This window comes from Papio anubis, chromosome 6 (genome assembly GCF_008728515.1).
Source record: "Papio anubis isolate 15944 chromosome 6, Panubis1.0, whole genome shotgun sequence".
NCBI classification, from domain to species: domain Eukaryota; kingdom Metazoa; phylum Chordata; class Mammalia; order Primates; family Cercopithecidae; genus Papio; species Papio anubis.
In genome coordinates this window covers 1,034,495-1,061,833 of record NC_044981.1, presented here as the reverse complement: position 1 = coordinate 1,061,833, position 27,339 = coordinate 1,034,495, and the positions used below count along the sequence as shown (strand labels likewise).

The following is a 27,339-nucleotide window of genomic DNA, read 5'->3' as shown; positions in this document are numbered from 1 at the left end:
GGCTGAGACGGGTGGATCACAAGGTCAGGAGATCGAGACCATCCTGGCGAACACGGTGAAACCCCGTCTCTACTAAAAATACAAAAAATTAGCTGGGCGAGGTGGCGGGTGCCTGTAGTCCCAGCTACTCGGGAGGCTGAGGCAGGAGAATGGCGTGAACCTGGGAGGCGGAGCTTGCAGTGAGCTGAGATCCGGCCACTGCCTCCAGCCTGGGCAACAGTGAGACTCTGTCTCAAAAAAAAAAAAAAAAAATTAAGAAGCCAGGCTAAACTTGAATTTCTGATGAAATAGAGATGTTTTTATTTTTAGTATAAGTTCCATGTTATATTTAGAGCATACTTAAAAGTATTTATTGTTGATCTGAAATTCATATATAACTGGAGGTTCTGTGTTTTATCTGGCAACCCAAGCGTGTACAGGAGAAGACACTGACATTTGAATGAGGCCAGGAATATTCTGGGCAAGTTAAGGTCTCAGAGGCTCGTTTTCCTGTGGAATGATCTGAATGTGACCTAAGTGGCAGGGCTGTGGTGAAGACTGAATGACAGGTCAAAGCGTGATTGTGGGGGCTGGTACACAGCCAGTGCTCAGTAGGGCCACCTCTAGCAGATGGGCACATCAGGGTGTGAATGAGATGAGAGGTCTGGAAAGATCCCGGCTCCGCTCACTGGTGTGCGTCCACACGGCAGCCTGGGCTGGGCTCCCTGCTGCTGTTTGTTACTCCAGAGAATGGGACAGACGCAGAGCGCCGTCTTCCTTCTCTTGCCTTTGTTTCTTGATCTCTTTCCTCCTTCCCTTCCTCCTTCCTGACATCTATGCCTCAGGGGCTGAAATAGAGTGGATGCCAACAGGCAGGGCTGTTGTTCTCCAGCTCCCATAGCCTGACGAGGGGAGAGGGGGCAGAGAATAAGCACATGGCTGATTAATTACCAATGGCCCGATCTTCTCTTGAAAATTTTCAGTGGGCTGTGGGATAGTGTGGCTGACAGAGCCCTAACCTGGTGGAGGTGGCTGTAACCTGGTTGGAGTCGAAGGGAGAGGAGCCATCTGGGGAAGGCTTGGTTTCCCATTTCCCGAGATCTGCGGAAACTGTGCAGCAGCTGTGAAACCAAGCCAAGTGCAGACTAGCTGGGACTGTACATCACTCTTGCCTTTCTGGCAGCCCAGCCTGGCTGACCCCCACTCCCCTTGGAGACCCTGGGCAGGGCCTTCCTAGGTCGGAGAAGTGCCCAGCACAGGGGCTGTGCCTCTTTCCTTCACCCCCGTTCCACTCCATGCCTTTCTGTTTGCTCCTCCTCAGACTCCTGGGACAGAGATTCTTGGCTTGGCCAAGCTTTAGCCAGGCTCCTAGGCCTTCCCCTAAGCCCATCTGTGCGCTTCATCATAAAATCCAGTTTTAGCAAAGAACATTGCTAGGCTAGCTTAGCCAGAACCTTCCACCTTTGATACATGATCACCCTCCATACCTGATTGGGCTCCTCATTTTCACCATCCCCAGGGGCTGTCTGATCACCCTGACCTGCCTTTAGCAAGAATCCTGTGAGGTCGGTTTAGCCAGAATCCCCCTGACCCCTGATGTCCCCTCAGCCATTTTCCATCCACTGACCCCACCCTTTCCTTTGCTGTAAATCCCCGCTTGCCCAGGCTGTATTAGGAGTTGAGTCCAATCTCTCTCCCGCACTGCCAGACCCTGTTACCGCAGTCCCTAACCCTATCGAGATGGCCCTGCGTAGTCTTCCTCACTGAGCTGCAGGAAGCGTCACGGAGCAGTTTCTTTCTGAACACGTGTTCCTGTGACATTGACGTCCCTCAGCTTTACCCTTGGCTTCCTTCTTTCTCCCCTGCCCTCTCCCTGGGGTGGTCACATCCTCTCCTGTGTCTCCAGGACACCCCATAGGTCATGGCTCCCGGATCTAAACCCAAACCCACAGCCTAGCCCTGAGCTCTAGACCTCTGGCTCTGACTGCCTCTGGTGTCTGCGGCCGGATGTCCCGTGGGCATGAAAGGTGGACCCTTCCCAGGTTCTGCTTGTCCTCCAGCCCGTTGCCCTCAGTGAATGCCTTCATCGTCTAGACAGCTGACCAGGCCGAAAGACTGGAAGCGAACACAGTCTCCCTGCTCTTGACCAACGCAAGCATGTCCTGAGAATCAGCTTGCTTCTGTCTCCGGGCCACTCTCCCAGTTCAGGCCAATGGACTTCCACGTGGATGCCCGCAACAGCTTCCTCGCTGTCCCCCAGCTGTCAATATGATTCTCTGGGTGTTCCTCGAGGACTCTCCTGAGATTCATAACGGAGCCTCCTTCCACAGCTCCAGAGGGGCTTGGGAATAAAGGCCGGAATCCCTAAAGTGGTGCCAGGCCCTCCATGGTCTTGTCTCTGCTTACAGCCAACGATCTCTTCCACTCACACACACTCCTCCAGATCACTGAGCTCTGCCAGGCCTGTGTCAGGCTTTCCACCTTTGCCCTCAGACACACCTCACCAGGTGTTCTAATTCGGGAGATCACTATTGCTGTGCATTGCGCTGTCTGCTTATGCAGATGAAACACATTCAGGGATCGCCTCGATGGAAACGAAGCTTGGCCACGCTTTCCATTGACACCTGAGAGGAGGCAGTGGCTGGGAAATAAGCCCTGCAGATTATGATAGGGAGCCACCCCTGCGGTGTGCAGGTGGATCCAATCTCCATGCTTGACTGCACAGGAGTTTCGGGGACCTGCCTCTGGCTGCAACCTGTGCTCGAATCACAGGTACGGAGGTGAGAGCAAGCCCCTGCCTGAAAGCGGGTTGCGGTCCAGCTGCAGGAATCTGACAAAACTCAGACAGAATCTGAGACTGACCGTGGGAAGGTGAGAAGGAGATAGCACAGCTGAGTCCATGGGCCAAGAAGGCCCGAGTTACACGGGACTGTAGGGCAGTGGGTGAAGCTCTGGGAAGACTTGGTGGAGAAAGAGTGCCTGGAAGTGCCTCTGCAGGGCTTCTAGCAGTGGGTCTCTGCTGGCTGAGCCTGAGATCACCAGGGAAAGATTTTATGAATCTCAATTCTGTCCTCGACCCCTGACCGGATGTATTGCTGCAGCCGGACAGACTTGACGTGGGGCACGCACCTGTTTAAAAACGCCCTGAGTGCCTCAAGAGCTTATGCAGGGCTGAGGAACCACAGGATCTTAACAAGGGGAGCCAAGGAAAGATCACTAAATGCAGAGGCATGGAGGGAGCAAAGGTTCAGCATCCAGGTGGGTGGAAGGCTGAGCAGCCCATCTGGCTGGGGGAAACTGGGGCGGATAGTACCGGAAGGCAGCGAGGAGCTGTGTGCTCCACAGTTGTGGGGTGCAGATAAGGAACCTGCACCTCTGTAGTTGGGTAGAGATGGATTGGTGTGAAGGGATCAGAGCTCTAACGGAGGGGCAGCCCCTGGCCTGGTGATTGCCATGGCTGGGGTGAGGAGAGAGAGCGGCCACAGCACTGAAGTCCAGGTGAGCAAGGGGAGAGAGCCTCACCTGGGAGAATGCCAGCATGGGAAGCTGGGGGAGATACCCTGACATCAGCAGGCTTCAAATCTTAACCCTGGCTGCAAATGAAGCCCCCAATTAGGAGACAACACAGAAGATGCGTTGAGAATGAGTAGCTAATCATGCGGGAGATGTGAAGACAGCGTAAGATCAAAAGAGCCTCAGAGGAAGGTAAAAGCGTCACTGACCACAGGGCTTCAGGGGCAGGGAATGCAGCTGTGACCTTCAGCACGTTGTTATTCAGACTATCATTATTCCTAAGAAACGATCACTCCTCCTTAAACGTGTGATTTGAAAAATATTTTTTTCCTTTTATCCTTAAAAATCTTGTATACGGACAACTCTATTTCGCCAAAGCCCATGGCATCCTGTAGTTGAGATTAGGCCCCCAAATTTGAACAGGTGGGAAAGCTCTGCACGCGGCCGCTCTTTCATGTGGGATTTGCATTGCAGGTTGGGGCTGGAGGCGGGGGCTCTACCTTCTGATGCATGGGGGCCAGTTCTGCTCGTCACCCGTCTGGGTCTCTGAGGTCAAGATGGGGATTAACTACTCTGGTGACTCAGAGATTTCGAGCATATGTTTTTTCCACTTGAAACATCAAGTTCCAGAAAAAGAAAGTCCCACTAATAACAAAAGCCTTCCCGGAGCCTCACCCACTGCCCTACAGTCCAGTGCGATTTGGGCTTTCTTGGCTCATGGACAATTTCTCCAGAGTATGGAAATTGGTCTGCAAGAGATAAGAAATGCCTGGAAACCCAGGCATCTGGCCGGGGTGTCATGCTGGTCTGGGGTTTGGAGACGCTTACAGAGGCAGAGAGGATGTGCAGGCCATGGCATGGGGCACAGGCCCTAGCCCTCTGCCTGGTCCACTGCTGTCTCTGCTTTCCCCGCTCCCCTTAGTTACCTGGTAGCACGGGCTTGAGGAGGGGCTGGCTGGAGCGGTGGGGGGTCTGCTCTGCTCTGCGTGCTGCTCCTCCCCTCAGTGGCACCATTTTGGCCTCTCATGGTCGTTCTGGCCAACACCAGGCAGCACAGCACAGCAATTCTGCAAATTGGCACCAATCATATCGGGGCCTGCCCCTCTCCTCGGCCGCCCACTATCTGGTACGACCCTGAGCAAGATACACAGCTTCCCGAGAGAGCCTCAGCTTCTCTGTCTCCCTTTGTGAAGATTACAAGAGAAATACATATGAGTTGCATGTCACTTTGTAGACCCTTGACGGATTGTAGCTTTTGTTATTAGTGGCATGTTCTTTTTCTGGAACTTGATGTTTCAAGTGGAAAACACACATGCTCAAAATTTCTGAGTCATCGGAGTAGTTAAGTCCCCATCCCTGGGCCCAGCCACTTCCTCTCCTCTCCTCTTTCAAATTCCACAAAGTGGCAGATCAAAGTGAAGTAGCACCCAGGGACATAGGGATTAGGGAGCCCCTTAGGGAAAAAACTGAGGTTGCAGCCATACGGATCCTGATGGCCGTAGAACAGCAAAGGCGAACCCCTTGGGAGCAGGCCTTCCGTGTGGTCACTGGCGTGGAGTGTGAGCCGTCATCATTGCGGTATTCTGTGGGCTTCCTTAGCGGTCACCACACCCAGACATTGTGCCGTATGGGGACAGATCAAAGTCACAGGGAAGCTAACACAGTTTACAGAAACACAGAGCTGATGGGGTTTTGTGACTTTCCTGTGGGGCCTGAGGCAAGAGGTATTGATCGTAAAACAACCAAAACTAGTTAAAGAGCTGAAGCCGCTCCAAATTTGTATGTGGGGCAATTCCAAATGTTTGGTGACGAGCCTCCGAGGACGGGAGTAAGGACTTGGTGAGTTTTAAGGCAGAGAGGGCTCTGGAGAAAACAGCACCACGACTTGTTCCACGAGGCTGAGCCTGACTTTGCTAACCCTCCAGAGAGAGGAGAGGATGTCCCCATCCAACAGGGGACAGCTGGGAACTCAGCTCCCCTCCTTTCCTTGGGGCTGGTCATGCCCCTCCATGTCTTCATAAATCCCAACTGCCCCTTGCAGCTCAGCAGCAGGCGTATAAACGGTGAACAGGTCCCACCAACCCTGTGATGGGGACACCACTGCATCACTTACCCCAGGACGAGCAGAGGCCTTCAAAGAGGGTAGATGGGAGAAAAGGGCTGGGCAGGAACCCTCCTTTGATGAAGCATGAAACAAAAAGGAGATTTAAGACTGTTCATTGTTGAAATAACTGCAGCTCTGCTCACAAGCAGTGTAACTATTAATATATATTTACAGGTCTCTGCCTGGGAGGTATATTCATGAAGCAGGGATGCATTTCACACCATCACAGTCTACAACAAAACTCAGAATGTTTTCCAGATCAAAATCTACCTGACGGTGAGTCGCATTGAGCCAGGGTGATGAGAAGTTCACTCTGCATCTTTCCCGGTAGGTTCGCTCCCCCGCTCTGCACAGCTGGGCGAGGCCCAGCCTCCGTCTTCAGAGGCTTTGTTGGCATCAGCCATATCTGGGCTCGCACTCCTCCCCTGCCGCTTGCTAACTGCTACTGGGAGAGCCCTGGACTTTAGTGCACGTTGGGTCACATCCTGTGGTCGGTCATCTGAAGGCCAGAATTCTGATGCTTACTGGCCAAGTTGTGCTCCCTGGCTGGGCTGGGGGCCCTGGACCCGGGACACAGCCTCCTGGGTGGTCCTTGCAGGTTCTTCCCCCTCTGTGGGGCTCTGCAGAGGATACACTCCAAGTCCTTACTCCCCATGGAACACAAGTCACTGTCTTCTTCTCCAGTCTGGTCTCTTCTCCCCAGGCACTTGCCCCTCTGCCCTTCCTTTAAGGGAGGGTCCCACTCATCTCCCTTCCCTGGGTCTCTCTCCACTGGGGTTAGGGGGACAAAGACCAGCCGGACATCCATCACTTGTTTTCTTATCCACTCATTCACCTGCCTATCTTTGCGTTCACACCTGGGGAACAGAGCAGAAGACAGGCCCTTTTAGTGGAGAAAAGTATGTCTCTGCCCTCTGATCTTTCCCTCCTCCCCTCTGCCGTCTCTTCTCATGAGATCTTCTTGCCCTGACGGGACAGCCACCATGACCCTGGCTTTAAGGAGGAAAATAAAAATGAAATAATGAAGCCAATGCTCTCTTACATGCCACTTTACAATTTGACAAATATCGGAGCATTCTGAGTGCAAGTTCCACCTGCTCCCCGCCTTGTACAAAAGGAGCACGGGAACAACGGAGGGAGGGAGGCTGACTGTGGGGGGAGCTCCAGGGACCTGAGTGATGTCTGCGCTCCCTGGAAGAGGCTCCTGGCCCATGCCCCGCATCACCCCAAAGCGGGGACCCAGCCCTAGCCCAACACCAGTGTGGCCTGCTGAGTCTTCTAATATTTGGATTTGATTTTGGCGTTATCATTTTAATTCTCTGAGTACTTTGAAAAATTCTTTATGGGATTATGCTTTAGTTTTTAAAAGCAGCAGGGGTCCTACATTCTGGGAACAAATAAAATAATGAAGCTAGTCCTGGAGGAATTCATAATTTTATCCATTGATGGCTTCATCTAGAAGGTGAATTTGGAGAAGGGTAGGTGTTGGTGAACAGGCAGTTAGTCTGAAACCACGAGTGTCTGACATGTTACCCCGTTGCAAGCTAACAAGTCAGCCTATAGCACTTGACTGAGTGATAGGCACATACACACAAGCACATGTATGTCAGGCAGGCTATCCGAACCATAGGGGTGCGTAGTACATATAGGCAGGCATCTCTGCATCAGGGAATAGGCCCTTTATGCACAGAGCAACTTGTGTGGCTTCTCCATGCCTCATCACCACAGGGTGATGTGCTGAGAGCCACCCAGAGCACCTGTCCTGCGGGGTTTGAAATGATGAAACTTGGCGCTTTTCTAGGAGTTGCTTGCCCATCCTCCTCTCTTCTCCTCTGGATAGAGACAGGGGGTTGTGAAGGCGATAGGTGTTTGCTTGAGAAGGTGACAGTCCTCTCTGGGAGAGAAGGGTCTCCAGGTTCACAACCCTGGAATGTAATCAAGTGTCTCCGGAGCTGTCCCTAACTCTCTCCAGAAGCCTCTGTCTTTCACTTCCGAGGCTTGTTTGCGAATCAACCGTCCTTTAACCCAGGTTGCCAGTAATTTTTGTTTAAATGGCTCTGACCATGCAGAAACGAGGAAACATCCGAGCGCGTTGCCTGCTAGCGCTGCGTGAAACAGGGGAGTTGTCCCAATAGTCAGACATGGCGGGGGCGAAAGCTTGGAACCCAGACTAGGAGTCACAGTTAGGAGAAGGTCACCTTGGCTGAAGAGTTTTTAAAAAGTATTTGGGTTGGCCGGGCGCGGTGGCTCAAGCCTGTCATCCCAGCACTTTGGGAGGCCGAGACGGGCGGATCACAAGGTCAGGAGATCGAGACCATCCTGGCTAACACGGTGAAACCCCGTCTCTACTAAAAAGACAAAAAACTAGCCGGGCGAGGTGGCGGCGCCTGTAGTCCCAGCTATTCAGGAGGCTGAGCCAGGAGAATGGCGTAAACCCGGGAGGCGGAGCTTGCAGTGAGCTGAGATCCAGCCACTGCACTCCAGCCCGGGTGACAGAGCGAGACTCCGTCTCAAAAAAAAAAAAAAAGTATTTGGGTTGGCTAGGAGATCGTCTGCATTCAAATAATTAGAAGTAAACATGCTGAAATTCCAAACTTTCTAGATCAAATATGTAATCTGTTTGATGAGTTGGGTTTGGAAGAGCCCCCGTCCCCCACCAAGGAAACGATAATAAAAATGGAGAAAAGTACATGTTTTCAGGAACTCCACGGAATGATACCATTTGGTAGTAAGAGGATGGAACCAGTTCCTTGTTGACCATGAAGTTACAAATGCAGGTACAGTTGCATATTAACACTGAGTGCTTTGTACGTGGCAAGAATTGTTCTAAATGTAATTTACCTTGGTTAACATAATTTAATTATCTAACCACCCTTATAAGATAGATTCTATAATTATTCCCATTTTTTAGGTTAGGAAATAAAAGCACAGAAAAGTTAAGTAACTTGACAAAGATCACACACCTAGGTAAGCGGTGGAGCTGTGATTTGGACCCAGGCAATCAGAATCCTTGCTTCTAACCACCAACCGTTGCTCTCCTGAATAGCTAGGCATCCTATTGGACTATTTTCAGACACCAGCAGGACTCTATAGAGGTGGGATGTGGAAGTGCTGAAGATCATAGAGACTATTTTTTTCTTTTATATGTATTAAATTCCATATACTTCCCTATAATTCCTTAAGCCCTCTCTGACAACAGCTTGGTTATTATCTGGAATAGGTCAGTCTTAGTGATCTTTCTCTCTAAGTGTAAACATCAAATCTTGTGCTTCATCTCGTGCTCTCAAGGGAAGCAGTGCTTCAGGAGAGAACTTGCTGAGACAGAGCGAGATTCAGGAGCTGTTGTTACCCTAGTGGGAATCCCACTGTAATTGTTAGAGGCCTCGGTATTGCAATTCCTTATTCAGCTCTCCCAGGTATGAACACAATGCAGCCATTAATAGATGCCTGGCCACTGCCTGGAGTCCCCAGGTGAACACCCAGGATCCGTTTCTTGACCCATCTCCTTGCCCCCCACATCCTGAGCTCTATACCCCTCAGAAAGGAGTCTAAGCCCACTAAACCTCCATCTTCAGCTCTGGTGGCTTCTCCCTAAATCTGTAGGAAGCCTTGGAGGTTGAATGTTTGTTTTGCTCTTTTGAATCCTAAGAATAGTAAGTGGAAGAAGTCAGCAAGATAACTAAAGAATGCTCATTTATTTAAGTTAGCTTAATTACCTCCATTAAACTTAATTGTCATAATTGTTGCTTCGCTGTCATTATTGTTTTTCCTTTATAGGAAAGGCATTGTGAGCTTTGTGCAGCTGTTTACATGGTGTTTGATCCTATTTATTTTCTCATTGCTTACTTCCTGCTCTTTAGGGATTGCATAGTTTACTCAGGACCCTGCCCTGTCTCCAGGCTCTTTGAGGATGGGACAAGTAATTGTGCCCATCCTCAGCCTATGATGGCATGAGGAAATTAACTCTGCAGATACAGTAAATCATGTAAATACACAAATGTTCCCCGGAAACATTCTCGTTACTGCTAGAAGTAGTTAACATTTATTGAGACCGTAAGTCAGATACTTTACCTATCGCCTCTGATTTAATCTTCTCAGTGACTCTTAAGTGGTAGAAATTATTATCATGATTTTGCAGATGAGGAAACGGAGGCACAATAAAACAAAGGGCCAAGGTCACCGAGTTAGGAAGCAAAAAAGACCGTCTATGATCCAGCTTCTGTAGCTGGTCTACATCTTCTCTTATTCTCCCCTTCATGCATCCTGTGCTCTAGCCATGCCCAAGCACTGACAGATTCCCAAGTGGGCCATTCTTTCTTATGTTTCTTTACCTTTCCTTATGTTGTTTCCTCTAATGAGATTCTTTTCTATTCCCCATGCCACTTACTTACATTTATCTATTTATATTTTAAGGGCAGTTAAGTATCACTTCTTGAATAAAATCTTTTTGACTACCCATTTCAAACAGCTGAAAAAGGCTACCTCTCCATTTTGTCTTATTTTCTCTTATACATACTCGCTCATCATTATCATCATCACCTCAGCTCTCACCATTGAGCAATTAATCTCCTATAATTGATTTACCAAGTATTTATTGGGTACCTACTATATGACGAAATCTCTCATCATGCTGGGTGTACAGTGCTGAGAAAACCAGATATTGTTCCTGCCCTACTGGACTCATATAAGAGAGACAAATCCTAAATAAACCAACAACTACGAAATGATAAATTAAAATATAACATAAAATGAAAGAATGGGGAAATAGAGGGAGATTAAGAGTAGGAGGAAACCTACTTTAAATGTTAGGGGAAACATTTGCTGAGGAAGAGACACTTTCCTTATTTCATTGATTTACACACCGTGTCCTCTGAGACCTTACTGATGAGTGTCTTAAAATACAAGCTTTTATTTCATTGATTTTCCCTATTGTTTTCTGTTTTCTATTTTATTGATTCCCTCTTTAATCTTTATTGTTTCATTTCTTACACTTATTTTGAGTTTCATTTACTCTTTTTTTCTTATGTAGGAAGCAGATCTTTGATTTCAGACCTTTCCTCTTTCTAATATAGATACTTGAGTGCTACAAATGTTCCTTTAAATACTGCTTTAGCTGCATCTCACAATTTCTAAAATGTATTTTTATTTTCACTTAGTTCAAAATCCTTTCTTTTTTCTTTTCTTCTTTGATCCATGGGTTATTTAAAAGTATGTTATTTAACTTATAAATATTTAGAGACTTTCCAGATATCTTTCCAATATTCATTTTTAATTTAATTTCACTATGTTCTGAGAATATACTTCGAGACTTATTTTATGGCTCAGCATATAGTTTATCATGGTAAATGTTCCGCGTCCACTTGAAAAAAGTATATTCTGCTGAAATTGGGTTGAGTGTTCTATAACTACTAGGTCAAGTTGATTGAGTTATTCAAGTCTTCTATGCCCTTACTTATTTTTTTGTCTGCCTGTTTTATTAATTATTGAGAGCACTATTGAAATCTCCGAATATAATTGTGAGTTTGTCTGTTTCTCCTTGCAATACCAGCAGTTTTTACTTCATGTATTTTGAAGCTCTGTTATTAGGGGCATTTATGTTTAGGATTATTATGCAGTGCTGGTGATCTTAAGGGGTTGCACTATTTCTTCTACTGCATATACAGTCTCCTTCTGATATAATTATATTCAGGCCTTCAATTATAATCAGTATTTTATATTTCCAATTGCTTTATGAGTAAATTGAGTGGGATATTGTATGGGTGTCTCAAATACAAAATAATACAAACAATACAATATCCCAGTAAATTTACCCACACCTAAACTTTCCCTACTTCCTGTGTTCTTCATATTAGTTAATGATGACTAAATTAGCACTTAACAGAACCCAAATAAAGTTGGTCAAATCAGGTAGAGATTTATTTTTAATATGAAAGACATTTGGATAAAGGAAGTCCAGGGCTAGTGCAAAAGCTTAGTGGTCTTTGGGAACCCAGGATACTTCTATTTTTTCTACTTCATCACCCCTAAAATATGGATTCTATCCACAATATTATCTATTGATCGAAGATGGTTTTTTGGAGCTCTGGCCATTGCATCCAGTTTCCAGTTAGGATGTAGAAGAAAGGTGTAGAAGGGCAGCAAATATGCACACCACTTTCTTTTTAAGGAACTCTCCTGGAGATCCCATCTAGCAACCTCTGTTCGTATCTGATTGACACCCCTGAGTTGCAGGAAAGGCTGGGAAATGTGTTGCTGCCCTGAAAGAAACTGGGATCCTGTAACTAAAAAAGATAGGTAAACATGGTGAGTATAACTAACTGACAATGCCATGGCTACTAACAATGTATTGTATTCTTAAAAATTGCTGAGTTAATTTTAAGTGTTCTCCCCACAAAAATAAGTATGTGAGATAATGTATATATTAATTAGCTTGATTTGGTCATTTCACAATCTATACATATATCGAAACATAATCTTTTACATGACAGGTATGTACAATTTTTATTTGTCAATTAAAAATAAAGAGAAGAAGTAAGTAAATTAAAAAAGAAAGAAGATAGGTGAGTGGATACTGGATTGGCAGTGCTTGAATCCCAATAATGCCCTTAGCAAAAAATCCAAGACTCGTCACTAGTTCCTCTCTCTCTCCTTTCACATTTGAGCACATACTCACACTCATGCGCTCATGCATGAAACCAGTATCTCCATTTCGGTCATGGCATCTTGGATCCATTTGTCATCCTCTTTGCTGGACTTTTCAGTAGTTACCAGTGTCCTCCTCTCATTTGTCTTTCTTCAATACTGCTAGAGATACTTTGCTAAGCGACACTTTGCTAAGGTCATATTGCTCTTCTGATTTAAAAGTTTCCTTTTCTTCCCACTAGTGAAAGAAGAAAATCCAAATACCTTAGATCATCTACATCACAAGCCCTTTTCTTGCATGTAAACTCTCAGAGTTCTTCTCAAGCCCATGCTTCATTTACAGCACTGAGCCCAAGGTCAAGGAAGACACAGAGCTGGGGGTTCTAGCTCAGGATTGTGAGCCTCCAAATCCCAAACTCTATGCATGGGCATCTACTCCCTGAAAAGGAGAGGAAGGAGAAAAAGTGGAGGAGGTAGTCAGCATGATCGTGTGGGTTAAACAACAGCTTACACCAGAGAGACTCTCTGGAGAGGCACTTGCGCCTTAGGTCTGGCGCATATAAGACCCTCAACTGGGTGATTTGCTGGCCTTCTTGATTTCCAACTTGAGATGAAAGTAACAGCTTGGAAAGTAATATGAGATAAGGAGAAAAGTGACATCAGGGGCTATTAAAACAGCATTTGTTGTATTTTTTCTAATTAAAAGTGATACACATAAATAGTAAGAATGTAAGAAAATAAAGAGAAGCACAAAGAAAATATTAAATCACTAGCATTTCTACCACCTGGATATAAAAGTGTATTTATTTGTTTCATATACATACATACATGAGTACATATGTATGTATGTATGTTTATTTATATAGATCCTTTTCTGTATTGCAAAATTCATTTTTAAAGTAAAACTGAGATAAAATATAGAAGAGATATTTAGCTTACTTTTTTCATTGAACAAATATGGTAAACATGTTCCCATGCTTCTAAATACTTTTCACAACTTGATTTTCAATGGCTAGATAAAATCCCATTGCATAGATGGAATAAACATTCGTTTGTTGAGCCTTGCTTCTGGTATTTGCTATTATAATGAATAAGCTTGATAGACCTTTTTATTTGGTGTATATCTGATTGTTTCCTTACGTAAAGAAGTAGAACCATTAGGTCGAATGATATAAACATTGTTTTATACCAGCTGCCCTCCAGGAAGATTATACTGAAGTGTACTTATACCAATAAGGTGTGAGAATTTTCCCTATACTCCCTATGTTATCACTTAAAAACATTATTGTTTTAAAAATCCACCTGTTTTGACAGGTGATGAGCAGATCCCATTTCATTTGTTTGCCGTTTGTGTTCTTCTGGTTTGAATTGTCTTTCCAAGTTTTTGTTCCTCATTCCCTTGTGGTATTTAATAATAATATTTTATTTATTATATAGAAATATAAATATCATCATGCATTATTTTATTATACTAATGAATAATGATATAATAATACTTTTGATAATAATGGCAGCCAACATTTAGTAAGCCTTTACTGTGCTAGTTTTCATGTATTTTTTTTTATAATCCTCGCAACCCTCTGAAATATATTTGATTATTATCCCCATTAAAATAATAGAAGTTTGTGAAATTAAATGACCCTCCCACAGTCACATTGCTAGTGAGGCGCAGGCCGACTTGTGAGGAACCCCTTATGTAGAATTTTAATCACTTGCCTGTCAAATTGTTTTAACTTCTTTCCTCCTGGTTTATTGTTCATCTTTTAATTTAGTTAGTGCTCCTTTTTATGGAGAGAATTTCTAATTTTCTTACAGTTCTACTTAGTGTCCTTTCCTTTATTATATCTTCTTTTGCACATATGCTTAAAGACACTCTCCCTTGACAGGGATTGGGTGAGTATTTAGTTATATCGCTTTCAAATTCTTTTATTGGTAATTTTCAGTATGCCACTCTGTGATCTATTTGAAATTTATTTTGGTATATGATATGTGAATTAGGAATAGAGCCCTATACTAAAGAATCTATTTTCCTTTCTAATGTTCAAATCAAACTTTTATTATATATGTAGCTATCATTTGTATAGAAATACGTTTGTTTAGAAATGTATACATTTGTATAGAAATGTATTTGGGTCTGATCTTCTACTTAATTCTGTTCAATTGATTTCTTATTTATTCTTACTCCAGGATCACACCATCCTGACCTCTGCACCTTTCTAACATGTGCAGGTGTCTGAGGGGTATGCCTTCTCTTTCTTTTCATCAGAGTGCTCTCAGCTGCTCTTCCAGATGGTCTAAAATCCAGGCTCACTTCAGAGTGGATTTCTCCCAAGGCCTTGCCTCATCCACTTATACTCTCCTGCCCCATAAACAAGCCTGGTGGTGTGTTCGCCGACCAGAATCCTTCGAGGTGTCTTTGGAGAGTCTCTTCTGACTTCTCATTCCTTGCGGATGCACCGTCCTGTGTAGGCTCCTCCCCGGCCCTAGATGGCAGCCTGGCACCCAGGCCCTCTCAATGTCTCTGGACACTGGCAGGCATGGCCGGGCTCAGCATCTTCAACAGTGTGGTGGACTGGACAGGTTGTGTCGCACTTTCTTGGCATCTGCCGTCAGCACTCAGCCTCAGCTTCTTCCCCAGTTGTGGTTTCGGTTAATCCACCTGAGAGTCATCTCAGCCAGCATTTGGGAGACGAAGTAGCGACCTCTACACCAGCACAGCTGGTATTCAGGCTCTCTCAGAAATCCTCAGAGATGCCTGGAGCAACATTGAATTAGAGCTGAGAGGACTTTGGAGATGATCAATTCCAACCCCATCGTTTTCCACAGGAGGAAAATAAAACTTCCCTCAGAATCCCCTCACCTGCCTCCTGCCCAAAGCTTTGAGCCTCCTAACAGTCCCAGGTGTTTATCGTGGAAGTCAGCACCCGTACCCCGGTGTTCTGGTTTCTAGCCCACAGTTGTGTCCTCAAACCTTGCTTCCATCCTGACCTAAAGCTGTCACTGTCAATGGCAAGGGTTAAATGCATCCCATCTGCACATGGAAGAGCTCGTTCCTGTGACTCCTGAAGCATTTCCCCAGTTCAAGCACGCAGCTTCGGTCTTATCCTGATTGAATCTTGGCCAGCTCACTTTCAACTAAGCCCCTGGTTCAGCCAGGCACGAAACCACCTCATCAGGAGTGGATGAAAGGGAGCTCGGCTGCTGAGCAGAGGAGGTTGCTACGTGGCTGACGAAGCAAGGCAGAGGCTTCCCAACAGGACAACAAGTTATTGGCTCTGGGAAATGATGTCAAATTCCCAATGACTCAAAGAGGGACAGGATGTCTATATCTATCCATCCACAAACACTGAAAACCTTGGTTACTTTTTTCCTTCAAATTAGATACTCACACTCCCCATTCCTTATAGCATACCTTTCATTCCTTCTGAATGTAGAATGGTACAAGAGACAACTGATTTTCATCTAACTAGCCACTCGGGAAGATAATTAGAAAATAATGTTTGGGGAAGTAGCATATAGAATTAATTTTCGACATATGTTTACAGAGCACGTACTATGAGCCTGACTGTTCTATGTGCTTGGTGGATAAGTTCATGAACAAAATAAAGACCTCTGCCCTCATGGATATATATTTTTTAAGAGACGGAGTCTCCCTCTATCACCCAGGTTGGAGTGCAGTGGTGTGGTCATAGGAGTCTCCCTCTATCATCCAGGTTGGAGTGTGGTGGTGTGGTCGTAGCTCACTGCAGCCTCAAATCCTAGGAATCAACTGCTTCCCCTGCCTCAGCCTCCTGAGTAGCTGGGATTGCAGGTGGGAGTCACTGTACCTGGCTCCTCATGGAGTCATGATTTTTCTGATTGGATCTTGAGAAATCTCCATACCATTTCTGTGAGACCTGGTGGTATGAAATCGATAAGATTGTGCAGTTGGGCACTTCTCATCCATAACTGATCATTGTATTCATATGTTCTCATGCTGCTATGAAGAAATACCCAAGTCTGGTAATTTAAAAAGAAAAGAGGTTAATTGACTCACAGTTCTGCCTGGGTGGGGAAGCCTCAGGAAACTTACAATCATGATAGAAGGCACCTCTTCACAGGGCAGCAGGAGAGAGAAAGAGTGCCAGCAGGGGAAATGCCAGATGCTTATAAAACCATCAGATCTCATGAGAACTCTCAGTCACTACCACGAGAACAGCATAGGGGAACCACCTGCCCCCCATGATTCAATTACCTCCCACCAGGTCTCTCCTACGACTTGTGGGGATCATGGGGATTACAATTCAAGATGAGATTTGGGTGTGGACGCAACCAAACCATATCAGTCACTGTTGGTGATGCTTGGTTCTCTCCGGTGTCTCTGAGAATTATGACGAGCAATGGACAAGTGAACCAGGAGCAAGCACAAGGTACATGTTCTTCAGAGCTTCACTGTCTACCTAGGACGTCGTAGCCTGGACTTCTAGAATGAAATGGAAAGGCTGTGCTGGTATTGCAGAAGGATTACAGATGAGGACCCCAAAAGCTCATCATAAAGTAAAATACCAAGAAGTCTTGTGTTTGATATTCAAATTTTGTGCAAATTAGGCATAGTCCTATAAGTCATCCATACTTTAATATTAAAAACATTGGACTTGCTCTTAAAGTGAAAGAACATTTCTTTTTTTTTTTTGAGATGGAGTCTCGCTCTGTCCCCCTGGCTGGAGTGCAATGGCGCGATCTCCGATCACTGCAAGCTCTGCCTCCCGGGATCATGCCATTCTCCTGCCTCAGCCTCCTGAGTAGCTGGGACTACAGGCACCCGCCACGGCGCCCGGCTAATTTTTTTTTTTGTATTTTTAGTAGAGACAGGGTTTCACCGTGTTAGCCAGGATGGTCTCGATCTCCTGACCTTGTGATCCTCCCACCTCGGCCTCCCAAAGTGCTGGGATTACAGGTGTGAGCCACCGCGCCCGGCCAAAAGAACATTTCTTAACACCCCTTCCCCTAAATCTTCAAGTGAAACTTGCTCTAAAAAGATGTTCTAGGTATGTTGTATAGATTCGAATCTCCTGGTTTACCTGTGCATATCTATAGAAGTAAAGCCTGTTCTAACTGGAGAAGCATGGATGTCTGAATCTTTTACAAGACCAAATTCTGGGCAGCAAAGTGAAGGGAGGTTTGGGTGAGAGTCATTATTCAACTTTGTCTGCTAGTTGTGTTGTCCCTGGTTCTGCTTGGGTTAGCCTAAGTTCCCAGGATGTGTTCATCCTATAGGCAAAGGTGGAAGAAGCAAAAATTTAGAGCATTGAAGCTAAATGAACTCCAATTATTTGTCTTCTCAATATTCCAGCCTTCACTTACAACCTTTAGCTGTTAATTAGATATTTTACAAAGTCTGTTTATTTTAAAGGCCCAAATGTTTGAAGACTATAAAGTCACTGTCAGTATATTTCTGGAGAAGAAATGTTTGTCTCTTGTCTTCAAGGCTGATGTTTATTAGTATTCCCATCCAAAGACTAGGTCTGATGCCAACAAACCAGACTTTTCTTCCTGCATCTATGATCAAGCACTTGAACATTTCCCCACGAATGTGGATGCGCCCTGGGTTAGAACTGTTTTCTGCTGTGAGCCAAGGCTGAGTTCCAGCTCTCATTTACCCGCAAGGAGGAGGGCGATGCAAAGGATTGTCAGTGGCGGAGAAGATGCCACTTTTTTGGCTGTTTTCCACAGCATTCAGATTCATATCTGAGCTCAACATGCTTTGTACGTTTTCCCCACATGCCAGGACAGGCCTGTTTTTAAAGACAAGGTTGAGGAGTGGAGAGAAGAGGCTTGTTTATTCACATGGTCATCAGTACAGCACAATCTCTCTCCAAAATGGGAAAGGGATGAGCTTCAGCTTTGGTCTGTCTCACTGGGGATGAGCTTCAGCTTTGGTCTGTCTCTGGATTCTCCTCTACCCGATTTTCCACTCTTATCCCCCAATCTTGGACCTGCCCTTTAACTGAAAGAAAGATACCCTTTTCCCCGCTTTTGATGTTTTATCTGAATCCTTGGCAAAAAGTATAGCTTATAATGTTTTAATTACGATGCCTGTGTTTGAGAAGGTGGTGACAACTGAGCTCCAGGCATCTGGTTTATCGCATGCTCCAGGACAGGTTTGGGTCTGGGTTTCAATCAGGTCATAACATGAAGTCAGGATCTGTGATCATTGCGTTATTCACAGGAGCAGAGGCTTGTGGAAATAAAAGGAGGCACTCCAGTCCCCAACACACCCACTGTCTTTTCACTCTCATTGGACGGAAATTTCTTCCCACTGGATCGGGACTTGAAGATTTCGTGAGACTTGTTGCTTACTTGCAAGAGATCGTCTTTCTCTTTGGCACCCTGAATATTTTTACTCACTTGGATAAATAATTCACGGTATATATAGATCCCACTTGAAAGGGCATTTGCCAATACTTAGGCAAACTCTGGTTTGATATAACTGGTGGGCTGTTGTGCAAAGCCAGGAGGGTAGCGGTAGCTTTACTATAAGTTCCTTACCAAGGAGCAGTAGCTCATTAACTCTTTCACAACTCTTTCATTTTAGCCACTGTTGAGTGGTAGGCAGCATGGTCCTGTGGGGTTGAGACTAGAGTCAGCTAAGTTTGATTTGGACAAGGATTGTGAAGTCTGAGCCTGAGACTCTCAGTGGAAGTGTCAGGCACAACACAGTAGAGAGAGGTCAAAGTCAGCCCATGGAACAAGTGGAGAGGACTGCAAAGGACAAACTTATTTTGGAGAGATACGTGGTGTGCATTAGTAGGCATGGCTGAGAGTTCTCAGAGGCTGAGGCCATCCCTTTAAGGACTGAAACTTCGTAATGTCAGCTGTTGTTGATGGTCATGTCCTACACACTGTTAAATATTGCTAAGCTTTGGGAGGAAATGCTGGCCCCATCATATGTCACGGTCAACGCGGGGCAGTCTCTGTTTATGCTGATGGTCCCAAGTTCATTATTAACAGCACCCCTTTCATTCTCAAAAGTCTACTTGTTTGGAAGGTGCCTGGTATGACCACACTGGATAAGGAAAGTGGATGTTGCTACTTTCTTTTAACATGTCAGAGATACCTCAAGCTTTGAGATGCTCCTCTCCCAACTCTTTTGCTCTTTTAAAATATCTTTTTATATCCTTAATATGCTCACATTTTTCTCCACCTTCTTGAACATATGGAATGTAGTTATAACTGTTTTTGATGTCCTTGTCTACTAACTCCTGCATCTATGTTATTTCTGGGTCTATTTATGTTGATCAGTTTCCCTCCTGCTCATTATCCATTATGCTTCCTTGCTACTTTGCATGTCTGGTAATTTTTGAGTGGATGGCCAGACGTAATTTTTATCTTGTTGGATGTCAGATATTTTGGTATTCTTTTAAATATTCTTGGTCTTTGTTCTGGGACACAGTTAAGTTGCTTGGAAACAGTTAATCTGTTTGAAGTTTGCTTTCAAGCATGGTCAAATGGAACCAGAGCAGCCTTTGGTGCAGGGAAGTTTTCCTTTTTTTTTCCACATCAGAGCCAAGATGTCGGCGTCATAATGTTTGAGGTATAAAAGACCATAATACATAAAACCAATCATCACACTTATGAAGCACCAAAGAACCTGGTCTAGGGTAAATTCATTTTTCCTTGAGGGCACAGCGCTCGAGGATGATTCCACCTGCTCGCTCCTGGTACAGCTTCTTCACATCCACGCCTTGACCAGTACCCAGGCGAAGAGTAGGGGAACCCCCTTTCCATCTCCAGGCTCTCCTGCGGCACCGCGGCTCTTCCCTGTGAAGCTCTCTTTTCTCCATTACTCTCCTCTGCAGGGTTAGCTAGAGTGACATCCCTGAATTCTCACCTGTGTCCACAAACCGGTAGTTTCTGGCCCGCCTTCTGCACCATCGCTTAACTGAAAACGTCCATCGGGTGGTCGATATCTCAGGGCTCACCTTGCTTAGTTTTGCGTGAGCATCTCAGGGCTCACCTTGTTTGTTCCCTCCTCGCTGTCCATCGGTAAGTCGTGGAGCATCTCAGGCTCACCTTGCTTGTTCCTCGTCCACTTTGTAAGCCTGGAGCATCTCAGAAACACCTTTGCTTTGTTCCCCCGCTGTCCACGTGGTAAGCCGGAGCATCTCAGGGCTCACCTTGCTTGTTCCCCCTCGCTGTCCACGTGGTAAGCCGGAGCATCTCAGGGCTCACCTTGCTTGTTCCCCCTTTCTCAGGAGTCACTGTCCTCTGCTGCCTCTTGTCCAGTGTCTGAAATTGTTTAAAATTATTTCCATTTGTTGCTGTTGTTTAAGGTAAGAGGGTGAATCTGATCCGTGTTACTCCATCATGGCCAGAAGTGCAAATCCTGAGTACTGGGCTGTTTCAGCTTCTGTATCTTTGGGACTAATGCATTCTCTTCTCCAATTGCAGTGTGAATGCATCTTTTCTCTCTGCTCTGGTTTTGCTAATGGTCAATACCTTAGCTATTATTGCCTTAGATCCTCTTCTTTACCATCTTCTGTTGTTCTCTTCACTTGTTTAGTTCTTGTCTAGTTTTTCCCCTCATTCTTCCCAGTTTTTGCACAAGGTGGCTGGTTTTCCACATATATCACCATCTGTGGGATCAGACCATAAATTTCTTTTTAGCAGATCCCACTGACAGTCCATTGGCTTCCACCTTCCAAATGTCCATATTTTCTGCCTGCATTTGTTCTTGCAACAGTGTTCTGCTACTGCAGCTTCACCAGCAAAAGAGCTATGGCCAGCCTGTCTGTCTGTCTGTCTATCTATCTTTCTATCATCTATGTATTACCTATCTGTCTATTTAATCTATCTATTATCTCTCTATCACCCATCTATCATTTATCTATCCATCATCTATCAATCATCTATTTATTCTATTTTATCTACCTACCTATCTATCTATCATCTATTATCTATCATTTATCCATCATTTATCTATCCATCATCTATTTATCAATCATGTATCTATTCAATTTCATCTATCATCTATCTATCCATCATCTAATTATCAATCATCTATTTATTCTATCAATCAATCTACCTATCCATCCGTCGCATATCTTTTCATCCACCCATTTATCCGTTATGTGTTATCTTTCATGATGATTATTTCTGCCACTACTTCTTCCCTGGCTGAAATTGTTGTGCGTGGAGGAAAGCTCCAGCTGGTGTCACTTTTTGCCGAGGGTTATCACTAGAGTGCCGTGCAGGGTGTGCGCATTTTCCCCAAGGCTTTATGCCAGACGCTGTTAGACCGGGGATATTTATGGATTAGTTTACCCTTCAGTTGATGAATCCATTTGTCCCTTTAGGCAATTACATATTTCAGTTATGGTCTTTATGTGATTTAAATCTTTGAGATCAGGCTTCCCTTTATTCCTCTTAGTTCCCTGTTGACGTCCCAAACTCTGAAAACATGATAGATCATCTGTGTCTCACAATTGTTAAATGTGCCTATAAATAAACTCTCCCCAACATATGGTGTTCCTTTTTGCTTTCCTTTCTTCTTTTCTAGATTAATTCATTCCACAAACTTTTACTGACCACCTATTATTGCATGGACTCTACTAGGTGATAGAGACAAAGATGAGGACTCCATGTCTGTCTTTTGGGTTGCTAGCTTTGAAGAGGATCACAACACAATATGGTAAGTACCACGACGGAGGGGCAGAGGTGAGCACAGGGTGCCACGAGAGGAAGGAGATGGGGGCCGAGTCCACATTTCCTAGAAGCGACCTTACCTTGTATAGGAGTATGGAGGGATTAGCACAGAAGGAGTGTGACAGGCGTGGGAGGATAAGCACAGAGATGAGAGTGAAGGCCATTTGAGATGAAGTATGGAGTTTGCTTTGACTAGATTGTGGAGGCACAGGGTAGGAAGGACAAGGGTCAAAAATGGAGAGGTGGGCAGGTAACAGATCATGAAGGATCTTATATGGCATGTGAAGACTTTTGGATTTTATACAGAAGTGTCTAGAATCAATGAGGTGAAAGGACCAGATTAGAGTGGAAAATGGATTATGTTGGAACAAGACTAGAGAAAGAATAACTGGGGACTTGGTTTACTTGGTTTAATTCAGATGAGAAACAATGATGAACTAAAGGCACCACTGCTGGATGGAGGGAGGGAGAGAGAGAGAGAAAGGGAGAAGGGGAGAAAGATGAAATCAGGAAATATGCAAGGGCAAACCTGAGAGAACTCAGTTGTAGAGGGAAGAAGATAGAGAGGAGTCCAGGTGCGAGGGGACCCTTGGGTCTCCAGCATGAATGACTGTAAGGATACCTGGGCTAATCACTGGAATAGTGGATATTAAAGAAAGAATGCATTTGGACTACACGATTATGAGCTAAATTTTGGATATTTTTGATATATTGAATTTGAACTCTTTGCGACATATAACTGGAGCCATCTGAAAGCTAATTGGATATATGGTTTTGCAGTTCAGTAGAGATGTTGGGACTGATATAGCAGTCTTCAGCTGATAAAGGATAGGTCTAAAGGATGGTGGAGACTTGGGATGGAGGCAGGTCACTCTCATGCACTTGCAGCCTATAATTACGTGCTTTCCAGATCTTTACTGTATTATTTTCTTTTTCTAAAGAGTTATGAAAACATGACTTCTGGCATTGTCTGTCTTTGTCATTACATCTGATAGCTATAAGAATATTTAACAATTAATTAAACAAGTTTTACATTTATACTTTCAACCTGCATATCTGCGTTTTTTTCTACTAGCTAAGGAGAAAGAAGGGTGTGCAAACTGCATCCCTGCATAAGGCTGCATGAGGCACTGCACCACATCCCTGCACACTCAGCTCCTCTAGTGGAAATACGGAGGCTCAGTTATACAAGTGGCCCTCACTGGCTTGTTGGGTGTTTTATTTTTCACCCCATAACATTGAACTTTGTTACACAGAATGTCCTGTGATTTCCCGACACAGTAGGTATCTTCCTGAGTTTTTCGACCAGTAGTTTCATATTGGTCAGAATTCCTCTGTTGGCCAAGCTTAATCTTACACCTTGATTGTTTTAGTAACCTACTGATGTGAAGGTGGAATTTTTAGGACTTTACTCAGGTTTCTCAGTGCAGTGGTAGAATATGACCTTGGAAGTCAGACAGATCTGCAGTTGATCCCAGCTCTGTGACTGAGTAGCTCTGTGATGAAAGAAAGTCTTTAACCTCTCTGAGACTGAATGTCTATAGCTAAAAATCAAGGATGAAATAAGGTTGTCTTGGGTTGTTGCAGGATCTGATGACACATGTGAAGTGCTCAGCACAGAGACTGAAACCTGCAGACGTGCTTCATGAGCTGGTCATTGTCAATGTCATTTCTGTGCACTTACTGTGTGCTCTGGGGGTCGGTTTGCTCAGTTTGACCAGCACTTAGTAAGAACCTTGTGCTCGGCACAGGCCTTGCATTGGTGTTCCTCCTTGAGGGTCGGGGAAGCACAGTCTAAGTTTAAGAAATGAATTAATATCCTCAAAGAATTTACCCTAAAGTTAAACCACCATTATTTCCTACTTTACATTTCCTGTGGTACCCACCCCCTTCCTCCATCCAAAGGAAATATTTTAAAAGGATTTCCCAATCTTCTTTGGACTTTGGGAGACTTTTGGTCTATGGCGATGAGGCTTTCTCACTCCATGGTGCCATCTGGAATTCTTTGTTCAGGCTTTGGCCAGAAAAAACACCGCCACCACCACCAACACACTAACTTAAGAAAATAACATTTGGCAGGAACTTGGCAACAATAACCCTTTGTTGCCAGAATCCTTGTTCACAGTGTGGGTGGCTCAGATGGCACTTAATTAAATGTATTTCCCTATAAATTCTCACAGTGTGCTTATTTTCACTGATGTCTAATAACCACCCTATCTCTACAGCAACCAAATTTCACAGCCTGCAAAATAGGGAAATCAGCATGTATAAATAACATAGTGCTTTTGTTAGTACCCCGTCATATTCCTCATCATTCTGAGTGACAATGGACGTATCTGTTATTATTTCCCACTGAATGCTTTGTCATTCAGTATTTTCCTACTACCTGGAGTGACTATATAATAAAAATAATACCTACTATTTTCAATGTCAACTATGAGTCATGCACTGTACTGGGCATGTATTCATTATCTCAGTTAATCTTCACCAGTCTTTGAGATAGGTACCAGTATTCTCATCTAAAAGATGGGAAAAAAATACGGTGACTCTATCTCCACATAAAAAAATTTTAAAACAATTTAACCACGTGTGTGGCACACACTTATAGTTCCTGCTACTTTGGAGGCTGAAGCTGGAGGATCACTTAATCCCAGGAGGTTAAGGCTGCAATGAGCTGTGATCGCACCACTGCACTCCCGTGTGGGAAACAGAGCAACACCCTGTCTCACACACAATAAAAGGAAAAAATGAAGAAAAGAAGCCTGAAAAAGGTTAAATATTTTGCCCAAGAACATACCACTGGGCTGGGTGTGATGGGCCTGACTAACATGGCAAAAACACCTCTTTACTAAAAAATAAAAAAATTAGCCAGGTGTAGTGGCAAGCACCTGTAACCCCAGCTACTCGGGAGATGAAGGCAGGGAGAATTGCTTGAACCTGCGAGCTGGAGGTTGCAATGAGCCGAGATCGCGCCACTGCACTCCAGCCTGGGTGACAGAATGAGACTCCATGTCAAAACAAAACAAAACAAAACAAAACAAAAAAATAGACAACTGGAAACTGATGGATTCGAAGAGTGATCTGAAAAATCTATTTGATGCCCAAACCCACGATGGTTTTTTACACTCTACAAACTTTATTAAGAAAGGTGCTGATTACGTTTTTAGATACAGTCTCAACATACTCCCTGCACTGTCTTTGTTCCGCACAGGATTCGGGAGTGTAACCAGGAATGTAATTAGGAATGCAATGCGGAGGAAGGGCAAGGCCTGTCCCTTTCTTCTTCAGCTGCTGTGTGGTGCCAGGTAAAATATTTAAGTTAGTTTTTCTCGTGTTTTTGAATTAGCCAAGACGTTTACTTATGTAGAGACATTTCTTAGGCACAGCATTTTATATTTTGATGACAAAGGTAAAGTTGCTGAAAGCTGTGAATTGGAACAAGGAAAAACCTGATAGGCATTGGTTGATTGTTCTTAAAAATAATTTATTGTTTTTTGTTTTTTATCTTGTCTATTTCCTTGCAGGTCTGTAACTTAGTGGGAAAGGGCATATACATTAGCAGAAAAACGTATGACACAAAGAATGTTTTTAACGTACATTTACAATTTTGTCTGCTATACTCTATGTCAATAAATTTAACTAAAATGCGTTATTTGGCCTTCGCTTTATAAGATATTTTTCCAGATCTAGAATTTGGCACCAGCCTGGCCAACCTGGCGAAACCCTGTCTCTACTAAAAGTACAAAAATTAACCGGGCGTGGTGGTGGATGCCTGTAATCCCAGCTACTCGGGAGGCTGAGGCAGGAGAATCGCTTGCACCCAGGAGGCCGAGGTTGCAGTGAGCCAAGATTGTGCCACTGCACTCCAGCCTGGGTGGCAGAGCGAGACTCTGTCTCGTTAGAATAAAAATAAAAAAAGATTTTGGCAATCCCTTTCAGCGTTTTAAAGACACCATCCCATTGTCTTCTGGACTCCACCGTTTCTTCTGGAAGATCTGTTATCAGCATAGCTGTTGCTCCTTGAGTGTGATGTGCCCTTCTCCCTGGCTGCCTCGGCCCTCACCCTCGGCTGTTTTGAAGATTTTCCTGGGTTTTTTGTTTTCAGCATGTGTGCCCATGAGGTTTTCAGCAAGATGTCACTGTGATGTATCTCAATGCATGTATTTTGCCTTCTGAATTTATTCTGCTTTAATCCTGTAGAGCTTCTTGAATCTGCGGATTAATGTTTTTAGCATGTTGGGAACATTTCCGGCCAGTGCCTCTGTAAGGATTGTTTGTGTCCCTTTATTCCCAACCCCTTTTCCTAGAATTCTAATGACATGTACATTAGACCTTATCACTGTGGCTTAGGTTTTTCAATCTGTGTATTCACTTGTTTGTGGTCTCTTTTTCTCCAAATTCTTTGCTTCTCCAGTTCTGAAGCCTCAGTAGTCCCGGACTCCAGGGTTTGGAGTGACGTCTCCTGAACACTGAGTCTCTGCCTTTGTGTTAGAGTGTTGGGGAAGTAAGCAGATGCTTGAAGGAGAGAAGCAAGGAATGACGTTGGACTCGCCTGTGGGGGCTTTTGCTCTGGGATCGTAGCCCCTCGAGTACTGGCTGACTTGGTTATTCTCTGTTGTCTTTCAACAACGTGTTTTTTATTTTGTGCGGCTTTTGTAGTTAGGATGTAGGTTGGTGGGATTGATGCACGTTACTCCATCAGAGCCAGAAATGGAAGTTCTGTGCTAATAAGTTTGAGTTAGAAGTTCTATTTCTTTTCTTTGGTCTCATTTTTCCTACTCAGGTAATGAAATACATATTACCGAGGCCATAGTACTGAAATCAAAATTTTAAAAATTAGATTTTCATTCCAGAATCAATAGAAAATTGCTTTGTGATGATGAGCCTTCTGGCTTCAATTTCTCTGTAAAATGGGCATGATCTCATCTACATCATTATCAGGCCTATGGATTTTTTTTTTAAAAGGTAGAAGAGTTTTTTTTTTTTTTTTCCCTGATAAAATGCTCTAATTATTCTTCCTCTTTTTGTAAGTTAGCTCCACAGGGAATTGAGAAATGAATTCTTAATTAAAAACCTTACAATAAGAGCCGGTAGCAGTAATCATCCTTACACTGTGTCATGCCCGTGTTTACCACCTCCCCACCTTCAAAGAACATGGGGAAGAAGGGTGAGCAGATGCTAACTCAGGGTGCAGCCAGCGTCAGAGTGCAGCGGGCATTCAATTTGTTATACCCATACAGGCCTGAGTCTGCACAGTGTTCAGAAGAGATTTCAGGTATTTTCTAAGAGGAAAGAGAAATGCGTGTGTTCACAGAGGTGACTCTTACCTATGTGGAACATCTGCGCCCATTTCAGAAAACCACAGCGTTTTGAGAGTGGATACGTGCCTGTTAATTTGAGCACTGCTAAGTACATAA

At 44.4% G+C, this 27,339-nt stretch overlaps 1 long non-coding RNA gene across 1 annotated transcript; it reads left to right on the top strand.

Moving 5' to 3' along the window:
- The first annotated feature begins 214 nt into the window (after positions 1 to 214).
- LOC103883399 lies at positions 215 to 25,689 on the top strand. Its single transcript, XR_002521396.2, has 4 exons — positions 215 to 5,872; positions 11,763 to 11,899; positions 21,777 to 21,908; positions 25,134 to 25,689. It is a non-coding gene; the product is annotated as an uncharacterized LOC103883399 (long non-coding RNA).
- Positions 25,690 to 27,339: the final 1,650 nt, after the last annotated feature.